The sequence below is a fragment of the Cupressus sempervirens genome, chromosome 6 (genome assembly GCF_028749045.1).
Source record: "Cupressus sempervirens isolate cs-2001-9-10 chromosome 6, ASM2874904v1, whole genome shotgun sequence".
NCBI classification, from domain to species: Eukaryota; Viridiplantae; Streptophyta; class Pinopsida; order Cupressales; family Cupressaceae; genus Cupressus; species Cupressus sempervirens.
The window spans coordinates 552,406,791-552,419,408 of NC_143123.1; the positions used below are offsets into that span (position 1 = coordinate 552,406,791).

The following is a 12,618-nucleotide window of genomic DNA, read 5'->3' on the forward strand; positions in this document are numbered from 1 at the left end:
AAGGAAACATGGAAATGGATAATGGAGAGTTTCAAAATGTTCTTTATGTTCCAAACCTAAGTTCAAATCTCTTATCAATCTACTAAATCACTCATCTCGGAGATGGACATAGAGTTGAGTTCCTTCCAGACTCAGTAAAGGTGCACAGTCTTAAAGACGACTCATTGGTTGTAGTGGGGAAAGTGAATCATAACAAAAGGTTGTACTCTTTCTCTCATTTTGTGCCCAAGTCTCCTTCAAAGGCCTTGTTATCTCAATCAAATTCAAACATGCAATAATGGCATCAGTGGTATGGTCATCTTGACTTCTGTTGTCTTCAAAAACTTTGCACATACAAAATGGTCAAAGGTCTACCCCAAATCAACTTTTCTAAGGGTGAATGTTCAACAGATTCAGTGGATATGCATCCAGAGGGGAAGTTACAGAAAGGGAAGTCTTTAAGAGCACCAGGTGTTCTACAGATGGTTCACATGGTATTAGCGGGTCCTTTTGCATTCAGCCAAGGTCGCTACATACTTACCTTCGTTGATGACTTTTCAAGGTTCACTTGGGTCTACTTTCTTCATAACAAGAGTGAAGTGTTAGACAAGTTTCTAGCCTTCAAGACTCGTGTAGAACAAAAAATCTAGGAAAGCCATCAAAGTTCTCCAAATGGACAATGGAAGCATGTATGTGAAGAAAAGACTTAAGGAATTTTGTAGACTCAAGGGCATTGATCTTCAAACTCTACCAGCATTTAGTCCGCATAAGATAGATGTGGCAGCTTTGAGGATCCACACTCTTAAGTCTATGGTAAATTGCATGATACATGCCAAGTCTCTAGATCTATTATTAAAAGTTGAAGCAATCTCCAGTGCCACTCACATTCTTAACAGATCTCCTCGTCCAGCCTTATATGGCAAGACTCCTTTTGAGGCATGGTGTGGCAAAAAACCTATTGTGACACACTTTAGAGTCTTCAGATGTCCTGCATGGGCAAACAGATCTTCCAAGGGTTGCAAGGCACAACCAACTCAGCCTTGTACCTTCATTGGTTATGAAGACAATGTGAAGGCATACAGACTATTGGATCCTGAGACACATCAAATTTTTATGGAGAAGGATGCACCTTTTGAGGAGAGTTCACCTAGCTTGTCCTCTACTCCTCTCCACACATCATACAGTGTGGAAACTGATAGTGACACCAATGATAGTGCTTCAATAGATTCAGACACATGGTGTTCTATCGACAATTAGAGTGAGAGGTCACCACATCAGTTCAGTCCACATGCATACATAGCCATAGTGATAGGTCCAACACAACAACGTACATCTAGTCTTCTAGGTCTAGCTTTAATGACAAATTTGGGGGACAATATTGATGATCTACCTCTTCTTCTTGATGTAGAATCACCTTCTTCAATTGTCACAAGGGCTCTATCTAACTCTCTTGTTCATTCTCTACGTGATCGATCCTCATAGGTTGAAGTGATTATGGATGCTTATGATCAGCAGGTGCATCAGGGTTCTTCATAAGTTGCAGAGATAGACAATTCTTTGAGACAGGTTCTTTAGCCAATTGAGTAGGTTTCAGAGACATCACTTAGCCAAGGGATTCTTTCCACACACAACAGAATCATCTCATTTGTACTTTTGGCATTGTTTCTTCTTAAGGGGAGGAACACCATTCTGCAGTCTTGGATCAGCTTCTTCATCAGAGTAGTCACTGGTCGGCATTCTTCTTTTGGGTGGGAGGGGGGAGCCTATCTTGTCTCTCTTCCTCTTCTCATAATTCTCTTATGTATATACTGGATGTACGTCGTAATGGGGGGGTCTTGATTACTCCATCCATCCATACATTGTATGTGTTTTCATGGGGAGGATTTTTCCGTGAGGTTTTCCCTCTTTCTTTGCTTTATGAGAGATTGCATTTTCATTATGTACATGGGTACCTAACATGGCCTAGTAGCTGGGACCCATCATGCATTTCATCCTAGATTTCGTAAGCTTAAGGGCATTTCCCTAAGTTGCACTTAAGGGAGGGTGTTGGTGTAAATAAGTATTTACTATTTACACTTAATTAAGTTTACTTAGGTTAATGCATTATATAATTATTTTGCATTTTATTTTATTATTTATTTAGGTGAGATACTTAGGAGTTTTTATACTCTTATGAGTTACACAACTCTAATTATGCACATGGTGTCTACAGCACAGGAGTTTCATCATTCACTGAGTTGTCATGTTGACAACACAATTATCCGCACTCCTAATTTAGCACATGTTGTCTACACCACTGATTTGCATCATTGCAGGCTTATCCTCACATCATCGCACTTAATTTTGTGCTTAATGGAGGATAACCCATATCTGGTGGACATGTGCCTGGTTGTATGACTTATTATGTTGCTAACTTCTATGCATTCTAAAAGCTCTCTAGAGGCCTTTATATAGAGGCACTCGTAGTGTACTCTTATGATGGTTGCATGGCATATTGAATGAATCTATCATCATTCTGATCATACTCTCTCTTTGGTCTACTGTTGTGTTTGTGTTTGAGTTCCTTAGTCTTGGGTGAATTCTAGCCTAAGCTAAATTCTTATAGGTTGCATGTTGGGTTGCCATTAAACATGTGGGCTAAGGCTATTAATACTACTATATATTTGATCAATAGAGGTCTCTATACTTCTTTGGGCTGTGGTATTCTAGAGGAAGCATGAACTGGTAAGAAGTTAAGTTATTCCTTTTTCAAAACCATTAATTGTGAAGCTTTTTCACATATATATTCTGAAAATAGAACCCAACTAGAAGCTAAATCAAAGTGTTGGACATGACATTGATGAATTTGGTTATAGGCTTTGGGATTTTGAAAATCTTAAAATTGTAAGAAGCGAGTATGTCATATTCAATGAGAAAGTGTTGTACAAAGATTTATTGAAACAATATGAGAAGAGAAAAAATGATTATGTAGTGCTAGATGATACTACAAAAGATGATGTTCCAATCGTTCCTTATGCTCCTAATAACAAATACCACACACCCCAATGAATACTAGCTGATCAACAAAGCTAAGTAGACCTCTAGAAAGATTTTCTACCTCTTTGTATTCTATTCTATTAACATATGCTGGTGAACCTGAATGTTATGATGAAGTTGTGTAGGTGGATACAAAAATTTAGTGGGAGTCTGTAATGAAAGAAGAAACAGACTCCTTGCTGAAAAATAAGACTTTGGATTTATGTAAGTTGCCTACAGGTATAAGGGCTTTACAGAATAAATGGGTTTGCAGGTTCAAAGAAGAGGATGGAGGTAAGAAAAGATTTAAAGTTAGGTTAGTTGTAAAAGGATTTACATAGAAAAAGGGCATTGATTTTGATGAGATATTTTCTCTTGTTGTTAAAATGACTATTTGCATTGTTTTAAGTATTGTGGCTACTAAAGATTTGTATTTGGAGTAGCTTGATGTTAAAACAACCTTTCTTCGTGGTGATTATATATATATATATCACAGGGATATGAGGTCAAAGGTATGGAGAATCTAGTGTGCAAATTGAAGAAAAAATTATATGGCTTGAAGCAAGCACCTCGACAGTGGTATCTTAAATTTGACAATTTTATGAATGAGCATGGTTATACTTGATGTCATTTGATCATTGTGCTTATTTTAAGAGGTTGAATGATGGCAACTATATTATTTCATGTTTATATGTTGATGATATTCTTGTAGCTAGGTCTAACATGGGTCGCATTAAGGGGTTAAAACAATAGTTTTGCTATGAAGTATTTGGGGGAACCAAAAGAAATCCTTGGTATGAAAATTTGCAAAGATAGGAAGCACATAAAATTGACATTATCTCAGATTGATTATATTAAGAAGGTGTTACAACATTTCTCTATAAAGAATGCTAAAGCTATCAACACACCTTTACCTAGTCATTTGAAATTGACTAAGAAGATGTGTCTAAAGACACCAAAAGAGGATGCTAAGATGTCTATGACACCTTATGCTTCAGTTGTAGGGAGCTTAATGTATGCCATGGTATGCACTAGACCAGATATTGCACATCTAGCAGGAGTTGTTAGTAGGTATACGAGTCATCTAGGGATTAAGCATTGGAATGCAATTAAATGGATTCTCAGATATTTGAGAGGAACATCCAATAAGTGTTTACATTCTAGGGGCTCTACTACTAATTTACAGGGCTATGTTGACTCATATTTGGCAAGGGATATTGATACCAGACGGAATACTACATGTTATGTATTTATTGTTGGCAGGATAATAGTGAGTTGGATTTCTCAGTCGTAGAAGGTTAATGCTTTATCCACTATAGACGTAGAGTATGTTGTTGCTACAGAGGAAACCAAGGAGATGATATGGCTTCAATTCTTTGTGGAAGAATTGGGACACCCATAAAGGGATAATTATTTGTTTACAGATAGCTAGAGTGCCACAAATTTTGCTCTACATTGAAAGACAAATAACATGCAATTGTGGTACCATTTCATTCTGTTAGTTTTGGATGATGAACAATTAAAGATGGAGAAGATACATATAGATGATAATCCAACATATATGTCTACCAAGGCAGTAGCAAGGGAGAAGTTGAACTCCTCTTCAACTTCAGTTGGTCTTCTAAACTAAACAAAATAAGAAAACAATAGAGTCCAGGGTGGTTTGACATTCTAGTGGGAGCTGCAGGTTTAGTGGTGTTATGGTCAATCTCCAAGTGGGAGGTTATTGGTATGGAGTCTGATCAATCTCCAAGTGGGAGATTGTTGTGATGTGGAGCTTAATCAGACTCATAAGTTAACATTTCCTTGGTTTTTTCAATGTGATTTCCCCCCAAATTATTACTACAGGGATTTGGGTGTAGCGCCCCTTGCAAGTTCCTATTGCAACATAAGGTGGGGTCAAGGGGCAATGCCCCAGCAGGGGTTTTCAGGGGCAACACCCCTAAAGCCAAAAATGACTTTATTATTGTAAAAGGTGTTGGCTGTTATTTTCTATTGGATGATTTATTCTACCTAATTTTCTAAGCAACAAAAAACTTGTATAAAATGGCTTAGGGTTAGGGATTTCATAATGTATGTATGATGAGATTGTAGCTTCTTGTGGTGGTATTGAGTTGTAAGGGATTGCAGATTGTAATCACTAGATGATAATAATATTGGACTTGTTGTTGGCAAATGTAGCTCAAGGATTAAGTGAACTACTTTAAATTTTTGTGTCTCGTGTTCTCTTCCGTGTGATTTATTATTTTATCATATTGATTATATTTGTATGTAATTGTTATTTTTGTCCCTGGTTAATCCTAATAGTTAAAAAAAAAAGTGGGGGTTCCCATTTGCAATTGGGGCGATGCTGTGACAATCTCACAATAAGTAGCTTTTGGCCTTTTGTTGTAGATCTCTTATGCTGGTGGAGATCATGAATTTGTGGTGACCATAGGTGTGGTGGGCCGTAATGGTAGCATGTTATATACAAGGCCTTTTAGGTCTTGCTGGTAGATCTTTGTGGAGTATGTTGGGACCCTTCCCTTTGTGGGTAGTCTAATTTTCTTTGTGTTTAGCTACATTTTTGTTGTGCCTATTCAATGCTAGAGGGTTATGCCCCATCACGCATCTAGGATTTGTACCTCTACAAATTGTAAAGGTCACGTCTTGTCAAATTTAGATGGAATGTGAGGTGTTAAAGTGGCATACACCAATGTCATTCACCTAGTTTAGGCGAATATTATATCACCATGTTTGTTGGATCCTCTTTTATATGGGAGGATTGGATTTGGGCTAGTGGATTTTGTGGAGGCATTATTTCTACTGATCAGGTCATGGTCTTAAATTGATGGTTGTGGACTAAGGGACCTAGCTTGAGGGCACAATTAGATATAATAAAGTTTCTACCCCAAAGGCTCCTATTAAGGTGGGGTTACCTAGGTTTTACTTGCACTCATAATAGTTCCAATGCGATAAGTATCATGTTGCTAGGAAAGTTGGTGCATTTGGGGTCTATTTATACTCATAATAGTAAAATGGAGGTGGATGTTGTGTTATTAAGTGAGGTAGTGGTTTAGTTTTGGTGCTTGCAATTATGGTGCTCTAGTTTGGATTCTTAGCTCTGTCACTGGTTGTTCCATTTCTTCTAGAGGTGGAGAATGTATGATTACCCTTGTATGACTATTTAAGGTCTCCATTGCAGGTGGAAATGGTGTGTCTATCAAGATCCTTACTATTGTCTTCTTTTGAGGTGGAGACATTTTCATGTTTTGAGGTCTCTTAAAGATGGGTGTCTTCGCCCTCTCTTGGATCTTGCCTAATTAGTTGTTGTGCAACGTTTAGATTGGTGGTTAGTTTGCCTCACTCTTGTAGGATGATTGTAAGTTGGTTTTTATTTTGTAAGTAGCCTTTAGACTATGTGCTACTAAGATTGTGTTTGGCATGAGTGTTGTAAGCAACAAATTGTGGCCTTTTCTTCTGTAAGCAATATTTTGGCTCTGTGTTGTTAATGACTTGTTCGGACTGTGTGTGCTGTAAGTGACTAGTTGTGACATGTTCATATGTGACTTTTCTCGAATCTTTGTTATTTCAAGTGAGCACCCCTAGTATTGCTCCTAATAACAATAAAATAAACAAATTTCACTAATTATATAAGACATTATCATATCAAGTAGACAAAATACTAATAAACATAATAAAAGACTACAATTACAAAATATACACTTCTTACTTCACAATCTAATAGATCCTTCTTTTTGGATCGGAGATTTCATATAAATCCATTGATCCATAGGTACTCTCGTACCTTTCAACTTGGCCGGAAACCACTTTACAATCTACCACGAATTTGCATCCCATATATAACCATTTTCAAGTGTCGAGGAAAACTAAATTTCATTAATGTAAATCGCGTTCAATTTAAGTGACAGAATGAGAAAACAGCCCTTCATTTTGCTGACGTGCAATCTTCGTATTCTAAAGCACTAATTCGATTTTTTAAACCCCGAAATGAGGGACATCAAAAACGTTAAATCTCGACGCTCTAAATTCTTTCTCTCTAATATCTTCTTTTTCGATGGCTTTTCAGGGTTTGCAGGGTTAAAAAGCTCACGTAGGAAACGCAGAGGCCATTTATGCTGGCGCTTGCTTCTCTCAGACAACGAGGTAAAACTTCATTTCTTTCTCTTTATCGCGTTTCAAGTTTTACAGACATCTTCAGAGCTTGAAATTATTGAGGAAATAATGGAAAAATCTGATTAAAGCGGCTGTGAGATGGCTTAATGTGTAGGGTTTTAGCTAGATTAAAATGTAATAAACTTTCTTCTCCTGTGTATACGGTAGCTTTATAGGAATGGTCAAACGAAGATTTAATATTAAAGTAAATGCCCTATTTGCTGAAATTTTGACTCTGTAATCAGACATATCAAGATTTTGAACCGGACAAAATACTTCTGAATAATTAATGTCACGCCCCTTAAAAAGCCGAAGTACAGGAGGTCCAAGAAAACTAGAGTATTCGTGAACCGTAACCTAGAAAAGAGAGGCGAATAAGGGCAAAAGTGATATGGTGAATATTTTGGCGCAAACAGCCCAAAGCATGCAGCTTATAGATATCTTCTATCATATATCTGTATTGATTTATGACAAGATAAGCGTTCGAAAAACAGACCTTATTCAGAACTGGATCTAGTACAGTCCTGGAAAGAATTATTACTGAAAAATTTCAAGCGCATAATAACTTCTATTATACAAAATTATGATGCAGGGAACTCTGGGATGTTTGAAGAACGATCCTCGATTTGAATCAAATTAATCACCTCCAGTTATTATGCTGGAGTCTTTTCAAACCAGTTATACGCTATGTATGTTACAAGAAACAAGAAACCAACAATGCAGTGGAAAGCTGAATTGAAAAGGTTACATATGTGTTTACAATGGTGGCCTATGTATATTTCATAGACCTTTCAGCTTCTGTCTTGTCGATACACAAGCTGCTGAAACGGGACCAACTTATTGATGAGGCTACATATATGGATCCACTCTATACATTTATGATGAAGAAATTTAGATACTATATATGGATGAAGGGATAGGACTTGATTGTCTTCTTGAGTTTCTTAGATATTGTGCTTTCAAGCTTCCTTTTTACCCTACTTTGGAGCCATAGTTTGAGAAAGATCGCAATACATAGAGTAACTTGATTGAGGAATTTGTAGTGGTACATAAATGAGCATAGATTAGTTCTGGTTGCAAAAACACTGGAGTTGTGCCTATGGTTGTACTTGAGATCCAAATCTCTCGAGGCTTCAACTTTGTAGTGTTAGAGGCTGAATTCCATAAGGAATAAACAGATAAACTATACTGATGTACATGCAATCCATTGATAAGACAATGAATGGATAGTCAAAAGAAGATCGTTAGTAGAAATAGTATTGTTTAATTAACGAGATATTACATGTATGGATTATAAGATTTAGCCACAGTGCTTTTCGAATTGCTCACATCAACACAGATTATTGTTGAGATGCACTTAAGAGTAATGACTCATGGACAGTATCTTGATTGTGGACTTAAAGGATATAGAGGATGGCTGTAACATAAAATGATGCTGAGATAGAATGCTTTTGATTGTTTAATCTTGTTATAATATAGAATGTTCTGATTTTCAATTTCTTGTTACACCAGGAGACATTTCTACAATGACAGCATGAGGGGTTGTGGAGGGAATTAGTGGTGCTTGTAGTTCTCATGATGTTACAAATAGTTGTTCTAGATGAAGCAGCGGACAATTGTTTTAGGAGCGAAGATTTCTTTAAGGTATTCCTATACTGGGAGTGGGGTCTAGGAAAAGGGTTAATTTTATCTGTATCATATATACATACTCAAGCAAAAGAAACAGAAATAATTACCAATAATCGCTGCAAGCAAGATGAGAAACTCTTTCAAATACCGTTTTGAATCTATATGCCAAACAAATAAATCTGTACACAATAACTCTCAGACCTGTCACACAAAATATAAATGTTATCAATTGATTAATTACAATGAGAAAAACTAAGACAGGGAAGTTAAGGTTGATATCTCATGCCAGTTTATGAAATATTAATGTTTTAAATTTTAATATTGGCTTCTTGTGAATAATATTATGGAGATTGACATGTTTAAAATTTGAACCATGCTATTTTAGTTGAAACTTATTGCAGGGACGTTGGTTATCTGCATAGTTGCTAGGAACTCCATTATAGAAGTGTGGTCTGCCTTCTCAATTTTGTACTGACACCTGATAATTATGTTTATATATTACATAGCTGCTATGCCTTCTCAATTTTGTACTGACACCTGATAATTATGTTTATATATAACATAGCTGCTATGTTATTCATCTAATTATTCACCCTGATTGATTGGTGTCCCTGTCTTCATGTCTGCACCCAGACCCTCGTGCTTCAAAGTAATTGCAACTTTCAGTGTTTGAAGATAGTTTTTACAAATATGTCTCAAATCAGCATCTGAGTTCAACTGAGACAATTTTAGCTCTTTACAATCAATACATATATGAGTATTAATATTTAGATAAAAACTGAGATATTCCCCCGTTGTTCATTAATGGAAGGCCAGGAGTCACCGTTCAGAATTCTATAGCATCTAATTTATGGGGATTTGAACATGGGTCTTTACACTAAGAATTTAAGGATTTAACAAATTGAACTCAACCTAAGGTCTATCTCTTGGTATCTATGGTTTCGTATGTGAACTTAGAGGATGTGGAAGATGGCTATAGCATAATTGATAGCACAGATAAAAGATAGAGAAGACTTTTGATTATTCTTTTATCCTTTAATATTATTGAATCAGTCTTATTATTATCAATGTGTATGATGTTTTTTTTTTGATATATATGTATTGAGGTTCACCTTGATTTTTGTTAAATCTGAATTTAGAATTTCAGTTTGTTCATTCATTTGTGTAAAACATGATTCATTCTTTATTTTTTCATGTTCATTGCTATTGGATATTTGTTTTGTGTGTGCGCTCCTGTGCAATGTAACAAAACTTATCCCATGAACCAGTGGTACGATGATGATTGTAAATCCTTCCATCGTAAGTTGTGTGCGGCCTCCACCATTCACTTGACATCCTTTTGGTAGCTTAAGGACTCATATCACCACTACCTCTGTTTCAAGAAGCACACCTTCATCTCACACTGCACCCAATACCTTCAAACCTCTCTCCTTCAATCCCCCAAGACCTTCTAGTGCACCCTCGTCTCCCATAGGTCCTCGCTCCCGCCCCGCCTTAGACCACACCTCCACTCTTTACAATAACCCAAACCAACCCTCTTTCATTGTCACCCTCCCCCACATTGCCAGATTATCACCTCACCAACTTCTGAAAGGCGATTATACCCATAATGTAGGGCCTACATCAAATCTAGACAACTATAGGAACATTATGGTGGGGCACACTTCCTCTATAATGTATGCCACAATTACATGATATTTTTTCCTGCGAGCTTGATTGGAGGCACATTTGTGTGAGGGGGTAGGCGGGTTTTTGACTAGATTTTTAGACCATTGACCATATCATGACTCTTAGAGCTATTATCAGGGAAGTTCGCCATCGCTCCTTGAAGATTTTTTGTTGTTTTGTGGTATTTGCAAGGTGTTTGACTCTGTCCCTAGGACAACCCTATTCTAGAGATTTCGAGACATCGGTATTTCAGTGACTCTCTTGAGTGCCATCATGAGATCGTTTGAGATGGTGGTTGGTCGCACAAGGACTCCTTATAGCATGTTTGATTTCACCCTCAACACCATTGGGGTGAAGCAAGGCTGCCCTCTTTCCCCCACTTTGTGTGGACTCTACATTGATGAGTTGGAGGAGTTTATTTAGGCGCACTCTCTTTGGAGGATGACTGTTACTTACACCGAGGGTTGATTTTTTTGTCTTGCTTTTTGCAGATGATGTGGTCCTAATGACCTCCTCCCCTGATGGCTTGTAGAAACTTCTTGACGACCTTGCTTCTCTCTTCAAGCTTTAACAGTTGACAGTGAACCTGAGCAAGACCAAGGTGAATGTCTTCAATTGCCATAAGACCTCTCACTTCCACTTTTTATTCTAGGGCGAGGAGATCAAGATTGCTTTCTCCTACACCTATTTGGGGGTCAAGTTTTCGTGCCCTTGCTTTAGCTTGAGACAGTCCAACCTCGTGTCAACAAGGGCTATGGCTCTCTTGCCCTGTTTGAGAGTGAATACTTCAAACATCACTTGTAAGACACTAGGTCTAAGCCGAGTCTTATAGATAATTTGATTTGACAGATTGTGCTCTATGGTTTTGTGGTTTGGGATCGTCCCTACTGGAGTTAGACTAGGCTTCTATTGAGCGGGTCTAGACCCTTCTTCTTCGACGTATTATCAGATGTTGACAGTCTACCCCACATAGCATTGTTCTTGCTGAATTTGGGGCCCATCCTTTTAGACTTTGTACCATCTTCGGTCTTGTTTGGTTCATACATCGCCTATGGGGTTTCACGAACTCCTTGGTGGGGTGTCACATATATTCATACTTGGCTTATTTCTATTCGAAGGCTATTGTATGCTTGAACCTCTTCAATCGGGTCAGTTGCTGGTTTGCCCAAGCCTTGACTTTGTTGGGGTTTATCAAGATCGATATTGTTCGCTTTCCTCCTTCCAGTACTCCTTGGATGCACTTGCTCATCTTCTACCATCCCAACAGGCGTTGACCATGCATATTAGGATAAACATTTACGAACAAGATATTCATAGTACTCGGACCTATGCCCTAGGGGGCTTTGGCCAAAGATAGCATTCTATGCAGAGCATTTTCTCGAGTTACAACACGAGTCATTGTGGGCCCCTCATACCTATCTCATGGTTGGTCTCATGCTCTTTGTATCTCTCTTGGTTCTTTCAAAGTGGTTTCTCATTAACTCCACATCCAGATTGACGATCATTTGGCTAGGGAGGATAGAATTTGCTAGCTATATGATTTGGGAAGGTTGAGATTGAGACACACTTCATCTTTTGCTTTCGTATTTACTATAAGCATAGTTAGAAAAATTGCCAAAGCCAAAAACTCGTCAAGGCCTAAAAAATAAATTTGGGGAAAACTCGAGAACTAAAAAAATTGCTTAAATTTAATTAGAAATGCATTTTTTTTTTTTCAAAATTCAATGAGAAAGTTGCATCCAATGAGTCAATATTATGAGAACACAAGAGAAACAAGCTTAGTCTAGACATATTTAAATACAAAGTGGGTACAAAATTGCATTCTTGTGGGGAATGCTGATGTCTGGAAGCAAAATAGGAAATGATTTATGTAAAACTAAAAGTAATTCATCATTCCAATTACATCTTCCTCTTCTCAGCTCTAGCAAAAACTAAGAGAGAGGTAGAACTAGAGGGTCTAGTCCTAGAAGTTTGCACTCAGCATGACTGTGCCTCTTTGCTTAGTATATTTGACTCAGTTTGTGGCTCATCCTCCGTCCTAGATGTAGCTCAGCCTCTAGCTTCTCCTAGCACTAGGAATGAGTGCTCATTCAATTCAATGTCATCTAGTGTGAAACCAAGTCCATCGCCCTCCTCCATAGTTTGCCTCTTCAAATCATTGATGTTATCCTC

The 12,618-nt window shown here is 37.6% G+C and overlaps 1 protein-coding gene across 1 annotated transcript in view; it reads left to right on the forward strand.

The window, feature by feature from the left end:
* Positions 1–6,900: 6,900 nt before the first annotated feature.
* The window catches only part of LOC149553452 (cyclin-T1-3-like), a 58,663-nt gene continuing 52,945 nt past the window's right edge, over positions 6,901–12,618 (forward strand). Inside the window, exon 1 of the mRNA XM_089788898.1 lies at positions 6,901–7,140. The gene's annotated coding sequence lies outside the window, so the exon portion shown is untranslated. The remainder of the gene's footprint in view (positions 7,141–12,618) is intronic.